The sequence below is a fragment of the Microtus pennsylvanicus genome, chromosome 1 (assembly GCF_037038515.1).
Source record: "Microtus pennsylvanicus isolate mMicPen1 chromosome 1, mMicPen1.hap1, whole genome shotgun sequence".
In the NCBI taxonomy this organism is placed as follows: Eukaryota; Metazoa; Chordata; class Mammalia; order Rodentia; family Cricetidae; genus Microtus; species Microtus pennsylvanicus.
The window spans coordinates 140,377,605-140,397,311 of NC_134579.1; the positions used below are offsets into that span (position 1 = coordinate 140,377,605).

Below are 19,707 nucleotides of genomic sequence, written 5' to 3' on the forward strand. Positions count from 1 at the left end.
TGTCGGGGAGGGAAATGGGAGGCGGTGACGGGGAAGAGACAGAAATCTTTAATAAATAAATAAATTAAAAAAATATTAAAAAAAGTAGTCCAAAGTCAGGGATTAGAGAGATGGCTCAGTAGTTCAAAGCCCTGGCAGTGCCGTGCATTGACTCTCTTGGAGATTGAAGACCGAGGGAGAACAGGGGTGAAGGCTTAGGAGAACCCAGGATTCGGCGAATGACAGACAGACACAACTCTAAAGAGATTTGAATCTGCTGCAACTTTACTAAAATTCAAGCATCACTTTTAAGAGATTACAGAAGGAAGTTGGCAGACATAAAAGTTTCCATAGAAAAATGATTACAGACAATTGATTATTCTCAGCAAGTCTTGTGGTCAGGGCCAGGTGGGCAGAGCTTTTCTTTGAAATTTTTCTCAGACCACTAACTAACTGTGCTTTCTCATGGCCCTAAATCATATCTGCCCTCAAGTTAACCAAGGTAACCCAAACACCATTCTTCAGGATTCCACCCCCAGGGTTTGTTTCAATATTGAATGGCTGGCTTCATGTTATCAAGAATAGCTTGCCTTTCTTTCCTATCTAAAATGTACCAGGGGTTTCTTATTCTGGCTAGCCTCTCCATAAATGGTAACTCATGCCATTCCATACATTTTCCTTCATAATTTGCCCATCTTCTACCAAATCTCCTATCATGAGCTGTTTCTGTTCTAGGGTATCTGTAAATTCCCCCAGAGAGCGAGCCAGAGTCTTAATCATAACATTAATGGCCTGAATCAAGAGAGGGAACTGACGCATCAGTTCCTCTGTATTCAAGAAGCCATTGGAAATGTTTTCTGGTTCCTTGAATAGATTAAGTTTTTGTCAAGAGAAAAATAGAACAGAAGAAAGGACAGCAGAGTCAATGCAAGAAACCATCGTCAGGAACAAAGTGAACGAGGTCCTTGAGGCTAATCAGGCACCTCAACTCAAGCAGACTGCCAGGGAACCACCTGGGGCCAAGCTCCAGGAAGCATGAACCCCTCATTTTGAGATGGCTACAACCTGAGAGGCATTTTGTCACACAGGCAAGACAGCTGTGGATGTGGCATGGCAGCTTTTGCAGATGACCCTGGTTCAGTTCCAAGCACCCATATGGTGGCTCACATCCATCTGTGACTCCAGTTCTAGGAGCTACATTTCCCTCTTCCAGCCTCTAAGGGCAACACACACACACACACACACACACACACACACACACACACACACACGCTGCAGGCGCACATGCTAACAAAACATCCTCACCCTGGCCCTAGCTCTCTAATTCTGTCCCCAGCCCTCTCACCTGTCCCCAGCCCTCTCACCTGTCCCCAATTCTCTCACCTGTCCCCAGCTCTCTCACCAGGCCCCAGCTCTGTCACCCTTGTCTCCCTGTCAACCTTGTCTCTCTCAGGCTGTCTCTAGCTTCCCATGTCTTTGTATTTCTGCATGGCACGAGGTGCTTACTGAGTGTGGTGGCCAGCCATGATAGGCTAAGTCTGGGCAGGTCACCCAAGGGAAGTTCTTTACTTTTAACCATTATCACCTGGGACTCTGGCCATGCATGAATTAAAATGGAAGCTGGGGCCTCAATAGTTTACTCTGAGACAATGCCTGGCTGCAGGAAGAACCACAAGCTGAGTTTCCCGACCCCCACCCAAGAACAGACCATTCAAAGGAAATGCCTGGCATTCTAAGCGCTGAAGATAGGATCACCTGGCAGCGCACCTCACTAGGACACCCCTAGACAAATGTCAGCCAATCAGTGGTCCTGAACCTCAGAGACCCCTCACCCCGACCTTTACTACTATAAAACCCTGTTCTAATTGAGCTTGAGGCTCTCTGGTTGTTCTAATATGTTGGACACGGAGAGACCGAGTTTGTGAACTTGATTAAAATAAAGGCTCTTTGCTTTTACATATGGGACTCTTGCTTTCCTTGTTGGCTTTGGCGGGGACCTTGCGGATTTGGGCATAACACTGTGCACCTACTAAAATGCCAGGTCGGGCACTTTCCAGCACTTGTTTCCATCCCATGATGCACCTGTACCATTAGCATCCCTTACTTTTCCAGATGAGAAAATTTAAGGCTCAAAGCTGAGTAGGCACTTACCTGGGTCTCTTTAGCAAACAAAACAGTGAACTGTGACGTGGACTCGGGTCCATCAGACTTAAATCTGGTGTTTTTTTAGTAAAAACAATGTTTTAATATCCCTGTCTCTTTGTTGCTTATCCACCCACAGAACCCATAGAACGCTCTCTCCTCACCTCTCACTGTCCTTGTCTGTCTGTCTGTCTGCCTCACACTCACCATTAGCAGACTCTGAGCCAGACTGATCAGGGCTGACACCCGACTTTACTTCTGGACTACAGTGGCCCAGAGCAGGGTGTCAGCCACTCTGTGCTTTACTGTGTCCACTGAGAAATGTCAGAGGACAGCGGCACCTTAGGTATTTTCCTCACTTGAAAGATTAATTCTTTGAGATTTTCATACCGTGCAATTTAATCACATTCACACCCTCCAGCCAGTTCCTCCTAGAACCACGCCCCTTCTCTAACCACCCAAGTCTGTGTCCTCTTTCTGCTTTTTAAAAAACTTTCAAGTCCAGTCGGGGCAGCAGTACTATTCTGTCAGTGGATGACTAAGCAGATCATTCTGTGCAAAGGATGCAATGCTCTCCCATCATGCTCTATGCTCTCTGGGGGGTGGAATGAGGTCCTGAGCTGCCCAGTAAGAACAAGGTTGTAGGTTCATAAAGTCTATAGTGATGTCTTGCCAAGCTCATGAGTGTGCAAAGGTCAGGTGTACTGCTAGTCCTCCCCCATGGGACCAGAGGAGTTTGTGTGTGCCAATTTCTGGAAGCCTTGACTTTTAGACTCAGAAACAGCTTGTCTCTATTTGACCTCCCCACTTCTGTTTTATCCACCCCCACCCAGATCAGGACTGTCAGTAACATAGGCTTGTTTACTGCTGCAAGCTGTTGTTTGCTCATTTTAACAGAGAAAGAGGTAACAGTGTGAACACATTCACTACCCAATGGGGTATTAGGGCCCCTGAGTCCTGCTGAGATGCACAGCATGCAGGCTTATCATGATAAAGGAGACAGACCTTTCTTGCCAGACACCAGTTACATACTAGAAGCATCTCAGTCCTTGAGGTCAGAGGATGGAGAAAGGACAGAGATGCAGAGGAGAAAGGAAGGCAGAAGTAGGGGTAGGGGATTGGGGAGTTGAAGGATGGAGAGAAAGGGAAACAGAGAACACCATGCCCCAAAGGGCATAAAAGGGCATTCAAACAGAGAAAGGATAAAGGCAGAACAAGACAGGGAGAGAGTGACCACCTCAGTCAGTGACTCAGGAGTCCTTGGAGACATGTCTCCTAACAGCTGTGTTCCTGTGTTATCAGATCCCTGCTTTACTGTCTTCTCTACCTGTTCTGCATCCTCTTCTGGATCTCAAGTCACAGTCGGACCTTCTTTGTTTCTCTGTGTCTGTGCCTATGGTTTTTCCAGAAGAGAGGTAAAGTAGAAAGATAACACACACACACACACACACACACACACACACACACACACGCAGAGTGGGCCTTAAATCCAATTTTTAAAAATATGCTTCGTTATCTCGACATTCGGACCACTATTGGACCAGTGGGCTTATCTTGCAGGCAGTCATTACTGTACCTCAACAGGGCTCATAGCTGGGTGAGACTGATGGTTGCTCTTCTCCTCCAGTAGCACGCATGGCATCTTCTAGCACTGTGAGCACTAGTAAGTCGGGGTGAGGCTTCCAGATGAGTACCACCTAGATTGCTCCATGTTCTTCTGCACCGTGAGAATGTGGTGTCCTCAGCAATAGGGGTTTACCATCAAGTTGTGAAAGGCAACGAACGGCATTGGAAAAAGACTGTGATGTTTGGGGTGGGACAGTCTATGGGACCCAATGGGCCAGCTCGAGAAGATGTAGCCTCTTCTTGATCTGGTGGTTTTAAGGGTGGCATATGATGCCTGTTTGGGTGTTGTCTTCCTCCTTATATGGCAATGCCATTTAAACCCCTTTAACCCATGAATATGTCTTAGGACACTTCCACAGTAGTAGGATTCTGTGTGGCTTTTCAAAAGGCCTTCAGTGTTAGTTATCCCTCCTCTCATTCCCCTCTACTCTGTGCTGTCACCCCTTCCCCATTTAATCCTCTTGTTCTAATTCCCACTTACTTCTTATAGCACCATGTGCTATGTCCCCATCCCTGAAAGATCCCCCACCCCATCCCTTACCAGCTACTTAACCTCTGTGGATGTCGTAAATGAAACACCCATATTGAAAGTGTAAAAGCCACATAGAAGAGAAAACATGCAATGTCTTTCTGGGCCTGCATACCTTGCCCTGGATGATCATTTCTGGATCCATATAATTTCCTGATCATTGTATAGTTTCGTGTTTCTCTACAGCCAAATACTATTTTGTTGTAAATGAACCACATTTTCATTGTCCACTCATTCCTTGATGGGCATCTTGGCTATTTCCAACTTCCAGCTGTTATGAATAAAGGAGCAATGGACATGATGAGCAAGTATCTCTGTAGTAAGATGCTGTGTCCTGGGGACATGCCCAAGAGTGGTGGAGCTGGAGTCTTGTGGCAGATCTACTTTCAGTTTGTTGAGAAACCTCCTCAGTGATTTCCATAGTGGCTGTACCAGTTTACACTCCCATCAGCCGTGAGTAGTCTACCTCATGTCCTGAATCCTTGCCAGCATCTGCTGTCATCTGCTTTATTAATCTTGACAATTCTGACTGGGTTAAGATGAAACCTCAAATTACTTTCCTCTCTCCTCTTCCTCTACTTCTTCTAGAAGTCATTATCTTGAAGCAGCTGTCTGGTCCTCTGGCTCTTACAATGTTTCTATGATGCTCCTGGAGCCTCAGGGAATTTGTTTGGTTATTTTGTAAGTTTATTTACTGGGAATAGGCAGCCCACAGTGAGCTGATCTCTACATTCAACTAGTTTTGTCTTTCTGTAATGATCTTTGATTATTGTAAAAAGGAACTTCTTGGATGAGGGTGAGACTTATGAATGGATAAGTCTGGTTTTTAAAAGCCTTCAATTATGCATGTATGAATGCTTGCCTGCATGTATGTCTGTGTGCCACATGCATGCTATCAGGTTCTCTGGGACCGGAGTTAGAAGCAGTTGTGAAACACAATGTACGTGCTGGGGATAAATTTCAGGCCCTTTAGAAGATCAGCAAGTGCTCTTAAACTCTGAGCAATCTTTATGGCTCTGTCTCTGTGTGAAGTTTATAATATGTATGGAAGTAAAATGTATGAACTGAATAGCCCGAGAATCCAGGATGTTCTCTTCTACAGTAGGGTTCTCATGTGTCATGTAGGGTGATACAACAGCATTAGAACACCAGCAGTGATAAGTTAATGTGTATATATGAACCCCAAGGCAATGAAAAGAGCTAGTAAGCCAAATAGACCATAAAGACATGTGATAAGTTGAAGGCTTATACTTTGTTCCTTAAAGGAGTAACGTTGTCAATAGAACAAGACTATGGTTAGTAGACTAGGTTACAAAATAAAATAACACACACACAGACACAGACACAGACACAGACACACACACACACAGAGACAGACAAAAAAAACTTGCCAAAAGAAGACAGGGTAAGAGGAAAGGGGAAAAAAAACCACAAGAGATAAATAAATTGCTTTTAGACCCAACAATGTCTGTAATCATTAGATACAAATTAAAATGTTAGGCTGTAGATAAAAACAATTTCTATGGATGTGTTCGTTGGGTATTCTGTGTTGTGTGGGACTTCAAAGAAGGTGAGTCACTCTAGAAGGCAATTAGGCTCTTTAGCAGCAGGGAGGTCCAGCTTGATTGTTACACGAAGGTTGTTTTATGGATAAAATAAGTTCCTAATATCAAAACTCCCTTGATCTATTTTGTATGTTCTCTGTAGGAAACCATCAACCTTAGTCCTTATCCTGTACTCTTTGCAGTATCCAATAATTCAAAATGCCTCAAGCGTGCCAGGATGGTCTTGTGACCAACGTCATGCAACAGATGGAAAACCCCTTCAGAAAAACAACTCTTTAAATCAAGAAAACAATCACTGTTTTCTACTATGATATTTTTCCAGGCCTAAGTACCTCCAACTATTACATTCTATTGTTATTAGATACAGTGAGAAACAACTGTTACATTCTAATATTACCTTAGACACAATGACTCTACCTGATTCCCACAATACTGCTCATTATAACTACACCGGAGACCCTATAAGTTCTACGGTGAACAATGGAGAAAACTCATCCCTCTGCTGGCAGATGCCTATAGGACTCTGCAGAGGACAATGCTTCCTGCTGGCTATAGTATATTCTGGAGTTATCCTCTTTGTTGAGAGCCTTCTCCTAGGGATCATGAACAGATGTCTATTGGCACCACATGAACATTTTTTTTAATCTTGTAGCTTGGTGAGCCAGTGATTTTATTGGGGTTGCTCAGAAGAGCACATGTAACTGAAAGACAGCCGAACACCCCCAAACCCACCCCAGCATGGGCAATGGCTCATCTAAGCTACCTACTTGGCACTCCATGCACAACTTGCAGGCAGCTACACCAGAGAGTACCTCCCTCCCCATCAGCGCTGCTTATTGCTTCTATCCTTTAGAGAGGTATTTGTGAGTTTTGTAACTTTTTGACTTTTTTGAGCCTTGTGTTTTCATATATTCCTGTGTTTCCTTCCTCTTTCCATGAGAGAACGTTTCAAGTCATAGGAAATAGCTACACAAGCTGTCTATTAAAGGCTTTGTCCCGGTGTGGTGATACTAGGAGGTGATGGGACCTTTAAGAGGTGGGGCTCAGTAGGAGGGCTTCATAATTTTTGTTGCCCACTGTGAGTGAGTAGTGAGAGCCCAGTCTCTTCTTTCTTTTTTCTCACTGAGGCCACGAGATGCCTGGTTTTAATCTGCAACATACATTTGTTAAGATGTTCTGAACACCCTGGTTCAATCCTTGACATCTTCACCTCAATGAAAGACATTGACCAACACATACATTAAAATGATTTTTTAACAGTTACAAAACAAATCTGGAGGAAAAATTACATTTTCAAACAATATTGCTGATAGATTGGATATGACTATGCCAAAGAAGGAACACTGATTCATTTATGTTGCCATCTACAAGCATTGACTCACAATGCATCACAAACCAAAATGGAACTCCAAACTATAAAACTTCTAGAAGTGTCCAACATTTGCAGTTGTGTATAGGGAAGGCATTCAGTTTTGTCGCTGGTGGATAATCCATGAAAAAAATGGTAAATGAAACTTTACATATTAAAAAAAAAACCACTTTGACTGGTGTGGGACAATTGTTTGTATTCTGTCAATCATGTTTTAAATAAACGCTGATTGGCCAGGCAGGTGGGTCAACTGTGGGTCTGTAACATGAAGGGGCCAGGCCTGCTTGTTTGTGTTTCTGTCCTGCCTGGTACCCCACAGCCATTTATCCCCAAAGAAAATCACACATAGGTCTCCATAAATTATAAGCTGATTGGCCCATTAGCTCTAGCCTCTCACTGGCTAATTCTCACATCTTGATTAACCCATTTTTCTGATCTATGTTAGCCATGTGGTTCAATACCTTTTTTTCTGTGGGGCAGATCACATCCTGCTGCTTCGGTGGTCTGAGCAGGAGTGGGAGGAATCAACTTTCTCCTTCCCAGATTTCTCCTGTTCTCATTACATCATTTCTACTTCCTGTTTGGTTTTCCCGCCTATATTTCCTGCCTGGCCAATCAGCGTTTATTTATAACATGATTGACAGAATACACACAATTCTCCCACACCATGGGATCCTCACCCCTTATTCTCAAAGGGGCAAGAAGAAATTTCCTAGCAGAATGTTTTCCCAGAAAGATAGTGGCCTTCCCCTCTCCCACCCAGGAGATTCTGAGCACAAGGTCACTTAGCTCAGCGCAGCCAGTCACCTGGTACAGGCTGATAAAGATGGCCTAACTCAAGAACAGTGGCCTTGCTCTAAAAACAAGGAAAAAGCTAACTTAACAGAATGGGAGGGAACAAAAGTCCTTGTACCCGTCCCAAAGCATCTTCAAAGATTCTCTTTGTAGTTATGCCTTTAAAAGCTTACCCCACAGAGGAGATACAACTCCTCTCTACCTTGTTGTAACGCGGATGGAGATGAGTTCCAAACATGTTTGTATTATGCTGATTAAACCTTGCTTATCACAGTCTGGGCCTCTCTGGTGGTCTCTCTCTGCGGGTCATAATCTGGGCACAACATATGGTGCATTTGCCAGGGAACCCCAGAGATTCCACCAGGATGATGGAAGTCTGGAGTTTTATTAGCATCTACCAGTGAGAGCGCTCTTTGTCTTTTGTATCTTGTCTCTTTGTCTCTGTCATTTTGTCTTGTCTGTCTGACTATGACTGTTTTGGTTTTGTACCGGTCGACCGATTTGGGATTTGGTATTGACAGGTGTTCTCTGAATTAGACGCGCTTGTACAGAGACCCTGGAGAAGCAAGGGATGCCTTGTCTTCCATTTTCAGACAGGGATGGGAATTCTCCCACTCCTGGGTCATTTCCAGACAGGGGCCTTACTGACTCTGGGTCATTTTCAGACAGGGAGTTTTGTTCCTGGGTCATTAGGCAGGGGCCAGCATTCTACCTACCATCCCTGGGTCATTTGCAGCTACCTCAGAGACAGCTGTTTGGGTTTCTTCCATCATGGGAGAAAATGTGTCTTGTCCCAGGAATTTATCAAAGTCTTTTTATGTTATGTTATGGTAATTGTTGCTTTGTTTTCTTTCTCTCAACTTCCTTTCTTGAGGCTCCTATGGAGCACATTAGGGGTGGAGAGGAGAGAGACAAAATCTTGGAGAGCGCCCAAAAGGAACTGGGCGCAGAGAGGATAGGGAGTACATGCCTGTGACTTAAAATGTCTTTGGGGCCACTACATGGGGTGCATGGTGTTCCCCTGGAGTTCCAGAAAAACTGTTGTCTCTTTGTTTATTATGTTTAAGACTGGACTGACAAGGACTAAAAAAAAAAAAAAAATTAAGAAAAAACTCAAATGTAAAACGCAGATGACTTGACAGCAGCCCATCTAGGGTCTGTATCCCTAGCCCTGAGCCAGGTCTGATGGCAGAGAATACACTCTCTGGGTGCTGAGAGCTAAGCCTTGAGACTGCAGGAAATGCAATGTGGCAGAGGATCTGGGTGGGGGCTGGGGGGCTCCGAGGACAGGAAGCAAGGACACCTGAGATGGAGCCAATGGCAAAGTCATCATGCACCCAGCTGAGGGCAGAGGAATGCCTCTTCAAAAGGCAGGCAGTGGAGCTAGTGACTGAGAGAGGCCAGCTGCAGCAGAACAGGGCTGCCCCCCTCCCTTGTTCTCTCTCTGTATCCTGAGGGCCTTTGCCTTAGGCAGGAGGGAGGGATCTGCACACAGGTGACAGGAAATTGACCACTTGCAATTAAGAAACTGCAAAAGTAAAACAAAAAAATCTGAGGTCATGATCAAAAAAGTTAACAAAAAAACTTTGTTAAAAAAGCATTGGCAAGTCCTAGGTCCTCCCCCCTCCATCCATATCTAGGAAGGTGAACATCCAGACTGGCTAGGCTCCCAACAAGGTGGGAGGAGGTGGAAATTTGTTTTTTTTTTTCTTTTCTTTATCCTCCTTTTATCAATAAAAAAATTAAAAAAAAAAGCATTGGCAGCCAAGGACAAGCTCTGTGCCCACTGCTGCCTCCCCCTCTTTTCTTTTCTGAGCCAAGTTCTTCCCTATGATAACACTCCAGGTCTCTTCTCCTGGCCTGCAGTTTCCTGTCTTAACCCTTTCCTGTCCTGATACGGCTTATAAGAAGTTTTCAATTATACCAACCTGTAACTTTAAAACATGTTAATTTTATGTGAAAACAAAAACATGTTAATTTTAAAGTAAATGTCAAAAGATACATTATGCCTAAAAATGCTTTTCTTTCTACAGGGGAAAAAAATATGGGTTAAATGCCTATCACCTTTAATTAAGATACATGTTTCTGCTTTTGTTTTATGCAATGTTCTGCTAAATAAAATCACAAAAAAGACTTTGATAAAAATTTACATATTGTCTAAAAAGGTTTTTAATAGAGGTTTTTATATTGTCCAAAAAAACCCCCAAAAACAAAAAAAGAGAGCCAGACTTAAAATTATAAAAGGCCAAAAGATGTTTGCTATAATTTCTTGTACCTAAATGTTTAATGGTTAATTCTAGTTTTGAAAAGCTTTGTCTTGTTAAAGGGTCATGGTTATTTCTTAAAAAATTATATATGTTTATTTTGTTAAAAAATTAGTCTTTGGTAATTATAAGTTTTGTACTTAGAATTTTTCTCTGAGCTCTGGTCATTAGATTTGGGTTTGCAAAAATTTGGATGTCTTTTTGATATAGATAATGTTAAAAACTGTTTTATGCTGTTCTTTATTGATATGCAAGAATGTCAGTTACCACCGGGAATAGCTGGGATTAGACTCCCAGAGGAAAAAAAATAGCTACAAAAAAACCCACTAATGCCATGTAATTGTCACCAAAAGGGTCAACTATAATAGAGTAGGTTATAAAACAAATATGCTTATAAAATATTTCATAATGTTAATGTTTAGATTTTAGCCTCATTGTCTTTGCTAATATCATTAAAGGTTCAATCTAAAAAATATGGTATATAATTCTGGATGGTTAAAAATACAAGTTAATAATCAGTCATCCTCAAAGTATAAATACAGGGATAAGCCTTATTTAGTCCCCTATTTAAAGCTTAAAACAAATAATTTTTAATAATAAAGTCTGTCTAATCAGAGATACCTGGACAGCCCTATATACTTCAGAGATCTATAAAAAATGGCATTTAAAATAATGTTTAAAAAGCTTATATCAGACAGAGACTCTGAGATCCTAACAGTGACCCAAGGTCTCCAAAGAAAACTATGAGACACCATATGTCTCCACCTGGATAACGACGATGCTGACACTGGGCAAAATGCCCTGATGCTACGACCTGCTGTCAGGACCCAGGCCAGACTGTGGACAAACAGCAGGACCTTGGAGAATTGATTGCACCACTTTTGCCTAGACAAAATAAGGTCAGTCTTTTCCATGTCCCTCTTCCACAGAAACCAATCACCTTATGGGTCTGGTAAAGCCTGCTGTTCTGATATTTCTGCCTCCAATGCTATGGAGACCTGGGTATGACTGTATATGGGCTGGTCTCTGTCATTTTTCTGTTTTGTCTGTACTTAAATATAATTTATTTATCCTTCTAAAATCTCTGATTGTATTAATGGCTAGGCCAGCTATAATATCAATTTAAGAGCAAAAAGGATATCCAGATCCTTTCACAAAGCTATAGCCAGTTGTTAGCTCATTATATATAAAGGTCTAAGGGTATAAAAGTCCATAATTATAAAGGGTTTAAAAAGATAATTTAAGGTAGTACTAATAATAAAACAATGACTACATACTGTTTGGGTTACAAGTTTAGGATTTTCTGTTTTTGCTGAAACTCAAAGGTATAAGTCTATTTTTCCTGATTTATAAATATCTGTTATTTGCTATTTCTATAATACGGATTTTAATATGGGCCTAAAAGTTTCAAATTAACTTCTGTTCCTAGTTTAAATTTGTCTCAACAGGTTTCTCCTTGGTTGGTGGACACAAACAAACATTAATTGGTAACTACAACCTGCTCCAAATGACTGTGGACCGTGGACTTGCTAATAAACTGATGTGGTCCAATCTAGCCAATATAAATGCTCCCTGGCTCTTCAACAAAGTCCACAAATAAAATGTTCCTAAAATTTTCTCTTTTTGACTAGCATTTCACCTTTGTTAACCCTTGACTACGACACCCCAAAGTCAGCTGGAAGCAGTTAAAAGAATACATCATCCAATAATCCTGGTTAAAATGCTAAGTCAAAAGAAACATAAAAAGACTGTAATTTTAAGAGACAATTTGGCCAAAGTTAGCAAAACCAGCTCATGATTGAGCTGATTCTTAGGACCAAGAGGAGTGGGGAATGTGGGACCTTCATCCCTTTTTCTAAAAGGGGCAAGAAGAAATTTCCTAGCAGAAGGTTTTCCTAGGAAGATAGTGGTCTTCCCCTCTCCCACCCAGGAGATTCTGAGCACAAGGTCACTTAGCTCAGCTCAGCCAGTCACCTGGTACAGGCTGATAAAGATGGCCTAACTCAAGAACAGTGGCCTTGCTCTAAAAACAAGGAAAAAGCTAACTTAACAGAATGGGAGGGAGCAAAAGTCCTTGTACCCGTCCCAAAGCATCTTCAAAGATTCTCTTTGCAGTTGTGCCTTTAAAAGCTTACGCCACAGAGGAGATACAGCTCCTCTCTACCTTGTTGTAATACGGATGGAGATGAGTTCCAAACATGTTTGTATTATGCTGATTAAACCTTGCTTATTACAATCTGGGCCTCTCTGGTGGTCTCTCTCTGCGGGTCATAATCTGGGCACAACACAACCAGACAGGAAGTAGAGGTGGGGTAATGAGAACAGGAGTATTCTGGGAGGCAGGAAGCTCCCTTCACACTCCTGCCCAGACTTTGAAGAAGCAACATGTGATTTGCCCCACTGAGGTAGTGAGCCACATGGCTAACATAGATCAGAATAATGGGTTAATATAAGCTACAAGAGCTAATAAGAAGACTGAGCTAATGGGCCCAATCAGTTTTATAACTTACGGAGATCTCTGTGTGATTTTCTTTGATGTTTGACGGCTGTGGGGTACCAGGCGGGACAGATACCCCAACAAGCAGGCCCTCATGTTACAGAATGGCAGCCCAACATGGATAACTGAATCTACTGAAAGCCTGGGAAAGCTTGGGAAATAATAGAGTAAAGCATGTTTTCTTGGTAGCATCAAGATCTCAAATGTCCACTCATTTGCAGTTAGTGTTCCTTCTTTCTGCCTCAAGCTTGAGGATTAGGATGGTGCCTCTTGATAGCAATAGAAAAGTAACTAAGGCACCAGGCAACTACTCTTCCACTTGGTGCATGGCCCACTCTTTTAAGGATTTATTTGGACATAGGGTCTTGCTAAGTTACTTAGGCAATGGTTGATGCTTAATCTCAGCTTTCCTAATGCAGAGAAGAGAGGCAAGGGTGGCCATGCAGCTCCTTATACCTCCCTTTCTTAATAAGACTTCAGTTCTCTTTACTGGAGAGAGATATGGAGTGAGAGAGGGGAAGCTGCATCCTTCTTGTGAAGTTCAGCTCATGCCTGTCTGATGTTGGCAGCAGAGTTATAGTTCAGTGATTCAGGAAGGAGAAAGGTCAGGAAACCACGGTGATTTCAGGCTTGCATCTGTACTTTTCTGACCTTGGCAATGTGCCACAATAGACTTTAACAACCCTGGAACCTTTGTCCTGCCAAGTGGGTTTATCTTGCACTGAACTTGCATCATTATTCTAATGCAGGATTCCCCATGGGAGCCGTGAACTGCATTTCATACAGTAGCTGTAATAATCTTCACATTTTGGGGGAGATATTGCCTTGACCTACTAATAGAAGTACATAAGTGTTAAGAACCTCTTTCGTAGGCCACACAGTGGATTAGAACATCAGCTTGGGATACAGAGGGAGACCTTGTTTAAGACAAACAAACAAAGAGACCTATATCCAAATGTATTTGATGTGGGACTCCTTAGGTGTTGCAGGTGCTCCTTCTGCTCCTTCAGCCAATAGCGGCTGAGATACCAGCCCATTGGGGTGTGGTCTCTCTCCCTTTAAAAAAGCGGCCACTTCAGCGACTAGGCTCCTTTCCTGACTTACTTAGATGATTACTTAGACAATATTATATCCTTCAGGGAACTTTGAAGGAGTTGAAGACAGATAGTTATAGTTTTTCTTAGTTATGATAAAAGATAAATTAGATATGAAACTTTGCAGTTACAAATAGACTAAACGTTGTAGGTGTGATTCTTTCTTGATACATGTTTTGTTATGTGTAATTTTATTATGTTAAAGTTAAAAGCCTTCCTTTGTATTTAGACAGAAAAGTTAATGATCTGTATGATGTTAATATGTTTTATTAATGATTAAGCTCTTTTGTCCTATGGCATGGAAGAATAAGCTTGGTAGAGAAAATGAACTCAATTCATGGAGAAAGAAAGCAGAGTCAGGGAGATGCCATGTAGCTGCCAAAGAAAAAAGATGCCAGAAACTTTCCAGTAGGACACAGCATCACAGTAATAACAGATTGATAGAGGTGGGTTGATTTAAGATGTAAGAGCTAGCTAGGAATATGTATAAGGTATTGGTCAAACAGTGCTGTAGTTAGTATAGTTTCTGTGTGGTTATTCCAGTCTGTGTGGGCAGGAAATGAATGAACAGTCTCCATTTCCCCAAAAAAATTGTCTTACAAGATTGGCCATAGTGTGATTTTATGGGTTCATTTTCTCCACTGAAGTTCCTTCCTCTCAAATGAACTGAGATTGTATCAAGTTGACAATAAAGCTACCCATCAGAGCTACCCAGAGGTTCCAGAGGCTCCACTGCCAGGTTTCAGGCTCTCTCCTCCTGGCTCACGATCTCCCCATTCTTGCATCTCTTGATTCTCCTTTTATTTCTCTCAGGTTTGGAGATCACCAGCCAGAGATACCATGGGGACTCTCAAGAAATATCATCTGCAGCTTATTGGAGACTTGGGTCAATAACTGCAGAGACACACACAAGACCATGCAAAAATCTCCTCTTTCTTAAATGTGAATACATTTACATATGAATCTAAGATCATACAGATAGGCCTCCACAATGTAAAAATATTCATGCAAACGGACCCCGCAGATATGTAAGAATAGACTAGAAAGCACATCTAGACTCTAACACAGGAACATAGAACTGCATTTTCATAATAGAAATGACTTTTTCTATATAAAGCACACAGTAAATATGCACAGGTAATGGGGGAGAGTCTTCTGTTTTGTGTTAATTTCATTGGTTAAATAAAGAAACTGCCTTAGCCCTTTGATAGGACAGAAAATTAGGTAGGCGGAGTAAACAGAACAGAATTCCAGGAGAAAGAAGCTGAATCAGTCAGTCGCCATGATTCACCCACTCCAGACAGACGCAGGTTAAGATCTTTCCTGGTAAGCCAGCTAGTGGTGCTACACAGAATATTAGAAATGGGTTAGATCAATATGTAAGAGCTAGCCAATAAGAGGTTAGAACTAATGGGCCAGGCAGTGCTTAAAAGAATACAGTTTCCTTGTAATTATTTCAGGTATAATGCTAGCCAGGTGGCAGGACACAGCCCTGCTGCTCCTCACTACATACAGGTCCATGTCCGAGAAAATAACAGACATAACTGAGCTGGCATATGTATACTCAGAAATTGAGGCACATTACTCCCTATGACATTTTGTCTTGTGGATATGAATCATGGTGTTCTTGCCAACATCTAGGGTGAAGGTAAGAAGATAGGGAGTGAGCAGGTCACCGACAGCCCAATCAGGAAGTGTGGTACTCACACTCCTGGATAGTGAGGAGACAGGAAGTGGGAAAACTAAAGTTGCTCCACTGGGTTAAGATTCAGGTCCATCATAAAAGTCCGGCTGGAGTGTGCAGTGAAGTGGAGGTGTTCAGACCAGGACCATGGAGCCCAGTGTCCTGCTCCTCCTTGCTCTCTTTGTGGGCTCACTTTGTAGGAAGTGCATTTGAGTCACTCAGAATATCTACTGTATGGCTACACAAAAGCAGGCTTCTGAATAGTCACTGCATGGTTTGTTAAAGAACAAAGCTTACAGAACTGGAAAAAGGGGAGGGCAGAATTTCTCTTTCTGGCATCACAGAGAGTTTGGTCATTGATGCCTTGATTAAATGATAATTCCTGTCTGGGTACCATTAAGCTATTGATGCTAAAACCCCAATATCAGCCTCTGGAACAAACTCATCTCAGGGATTTGGGATGATATACTATTTAGTGGCAAGGAATTTTGAAATGGCACATTTGAGTCTTAAGGATAAATTAAAAATAAAATAAAAAAGGGTGAGTTAGGGTTATATACACAGTCACCATATTTGTGGTTTTTTTAAAATTTTTTTTGATGTGGTTATCTGTAAACAATCTGCCATGGATAGATTTTTGCATGAAAACACCACCACATAATTTTCTCAGGCCTATGAAAAGATTCATCAACTGGTTTATGAAAGGGTTCTGACACTGTTGTGGTATGGGGAGAGGGCATGTTTGTGGTTTTTACCGGATGAAAATAAATCTCAATTGGTACGTTGTGTGGAGCAGAGACATACGATCCTGATGTTGCTGCTGAGAATCCAGAAAAGCCAGAGTGAGACCCATTGGGCCTATGTTCCTTATCCACCAATTTTACATCCTGCTGTTTGGTAAGGAAAAGAAATTGTTGTCACAGTCAATGATACACATCTGTTAGATTGACCAGCCACACAAGAGTTCCTGATTACTTGAAATTTTTCTTATGTTGGGTATGGTAACGTTCATACCCCTGAGCCAGCTCCTCCTAGAACCAAGGCTGTTCTCTAACCACACAAGTCTGTGTCCTCTTTCTGCTTTTTAAAAAACTTTCAAGTCCAGTTGCTGCAGCAACACCATAAGGTAGTGGATGACTAAATAGATTATTTTGTGCAAAGGATGCAATGCTTTCCCATCATGCTCTCTGGGCGTGGAATGAGAACCTGCTCTGCCCAGTAAGAGGAAGATTGTGGGTTCATAAAAGTTCATGGTGGCGTCTTGCCGGTGTGTGAAGGTCCAGTGTACTGCTGGTCCTTCCCCATGGGGTCAGAGAAGTTTGTTTGTGCCAGTTTCTGGAAGCACTGACTTTTAGACTTAGACACAGCCTTTAGCCTTGTTTACTCCAGCCACACCCTAATCAGGACTGTCAGGAACAGGTTTGTTTACCACAGCAAGCTGCTGTTTGCTCATTTTAATAGAGAAAATGTGAACGCATTGGCCACACAACCAGGAGTTAGGGCCCAAGTTCCATTTAAAAGGACGGGATGCAGGCTTATCTTGATGAAGGAGACAGACCCCTTCCTGCTAGTCCACAGTTACGCATTAGAAGCAGTTCAGTTCCTTGAGCTCAGAGGACTGAGGAAGGACATAGATGCAGAGGAGAGAAGAAAGGTGGGGCTGTGGTGGGAGGAGTGGAGAGAAAAGGACAACAGAGAACGGCATGCCCCAAGGAGTAGAAAAAGGCACACAGACAGGGAAGGATAAAGGGAGAACATGACAGGGAGAGAGTGACCACCTCAGTCAGTGAGATGCAAAAGTCCACGAAGACATGTCTCCTAACAGCTGTGTTCCTGTGTTATCAGATCCCTGCTTTACTGTCTTCTCTACCTGTTCTGAATCCTCCTCTGGATGACAAGTCACAGTTGGACCTTCTGTGTTTCTCTTGTCTGTATCTATGGTTGTTCCAGAAGAGAGGTAAAGAAGAAAGATACCACACACACACACACACACACACACACACACACACACACACGCACACTGACATGCACAAAATCAAACAAACAGGCACACACACGTACGCACACATAGACACACACATGCATATGTGAAGATTGGGCCTAAATCCAGTTTTTAAAAATGTGCCTGACATTCTCGCCATTATTGCGCCAGTGGGCATTTCTTGCAGGCAGTCATTACTGTACCTCACAGGGCTCATAGCTGGGTGAGCTGATGATTGCACCATAGCACCTTCTAGCACTGTGAACACTAGTAAGTCGGGGTGAGGCTTCCAGAGGAGTACCACCTAGATTGCTCCATGTTCCTCTGCACCGTGAGAATGTGGTGTCTTCTGCAAAACAGGTTTACCATCAGGTTGTGAAATCAACCAATGGCATTGGAAATAGACTCTGATGTTTTGGGTGGGACAGTCTATGGGACCCATTGGGTCAGCTCGATGAGATGTAGCCTGTTGGTCTGTGGGTTTTAAGGGTGGCATGTGATGCCTCTTTTGGTGTTGTCTTCCTCCTTATATGGCAATGCCATTTAAATTCCTTTAATCTGTGCATATATTTTAGGATACCTCCACACTAGTAGGATTCTGTGTGGCTTTTCAAAATTCCTTCAGTGTTGGTTATCCTTCCTCTCATTCCCCTCTACTCTGTGCTGTCACTCCTTCCCCATTTAATCCTCTTGTTCTAATTTCCACTTACTTCTTATAGCACCATGTGCTATGTCCCCATCCATGAAAGATCCCCCACGCTGTCCCTTACCAGCTACTTAACCTCTGTTGGTGTTCTAAACAAAACCCTCATACTGAAAGCCCAAAAGCCACATAGAAGAGAAAACATGCAATGTCTTTCTGGGCCTGCATTACCTTGGCCTGGATGATCATTTCCAGCTCCATATAGTTACCTGAATATTTCATAATTTCATTCTTCTCTAGAGCCAAATAATATTCCCTTGTAAGTGAACTACATTTTCCTTATCCACTCATGACTCAATGGGCATCTTGGCTATTTCCCACTACTGAATGCTATGAATAAAGCAGCAATGGACATGATGAGCAAGTATCTCTGTAGTAAGATGCTGTGTCCTGCAGACATGCCCTAGAGTGGTGGAGCTGGAGTCTTGTGGCAGATCTACTTTCAGCTTGTTGAGGAACCTCCACAATGATTCCCATAGTGGCTGCACCAGTTTACACTCCCATCAGCCGTGAGTAGTCTACCTCATGTCCTGAATCCTTGCCAGCATCTGCTCTCATCTGCTTTATTAATCTCAACAATTCCGGCTGGAGTCAGATGAAATCTCAAAGTCGTTTCCTCTCTCTCTTCCTCCTTTTCCTCCACTTCTTCTAAAGGAGGTTATCTTGAAGTTGCTGTCTGGTCTTCCTGCTCTTAGTGTTTCTGTGATGTTCCTGAAACCTCGGGGATCTTGTGTGGTTGTTTTGTAAGTTTGTTTACTGGGGACAGGCAGCCCACAGTGAGCTGACCTCTACATTCGACTAGTTTTGTCTTTCTGTAATATTTTCAGATTATTTCAAAAAGGAGCTCCTTTGATGAGGGGTGTGAGATCCCCTTATGAATGGAGAAGTCTGGTTTTTAAAAGCTTCAGTTGTATGTGTATGAATGTTGCCTGCATGTATGTCTCTGTGTCACATGCATGCCACTGGGACTGGAGGTAGAAGCAGTTCTGAGACACAGAGTAAGTGCTGAGAATTAAATGCAGGTCTTTGGGAGATCAGCAAGTGTTTTTCACTTCTGAGCTTTCTTTCTGACCCTATCTCCGCATGAAGTTCATAATATGTATGGAATTAAAATGTATGAACTGAATAGCCCGAGAATCCAGGATGTTCTCTTCTATAGTAGGGTTCTCATGTGTCATGTGGAGTGATACAACATCACTACAACGCTGGTTGTGATACGTTAAATGTGTATACTATGATCCACAAAGCAATAATGAAAAGAACAAGCACCTAGTAAGCCAAATAGAACCACAAAGACATCTATTAAGTTGGAAATTTTTACTTTGTACCTTAAAGGAGTAACAATGCTGACAGATAAAAAACAATGGTTAGTAGACTAGGTTACACAATAGAATAATGAGAAATATATAAGACAAAGTAAGACAGGATAAGAGGAAGGGGAAGGAAGGAACATAAGGGACAAATTATTTGCTTTTAGAC

At 42.4% G+C, this 19,707-nt stretch overlaps 1 long non-coding RNA gene across 1 annotated transcript in view; it reads right to left on the reverse strand.

Annotated features, from left to right (window-relative positions):
- Positions 1–244: 244 nt before the first annotated feature.
- The window catches only part of LOC142859176 (uncharacterized), a 376,470-nt gene continuing 357,007 nt past the window's right edge, over positions 245–19,707 (reverse strand). The window contains exon 2 of the long non-coding RNA XR_012912137.1: positions 245–750. This is a non-coding gene — a long non-coding RNA (uncharacterized LOC142859176). The remainder of the gene's footprint in view (positions 751–19,707) is intronic.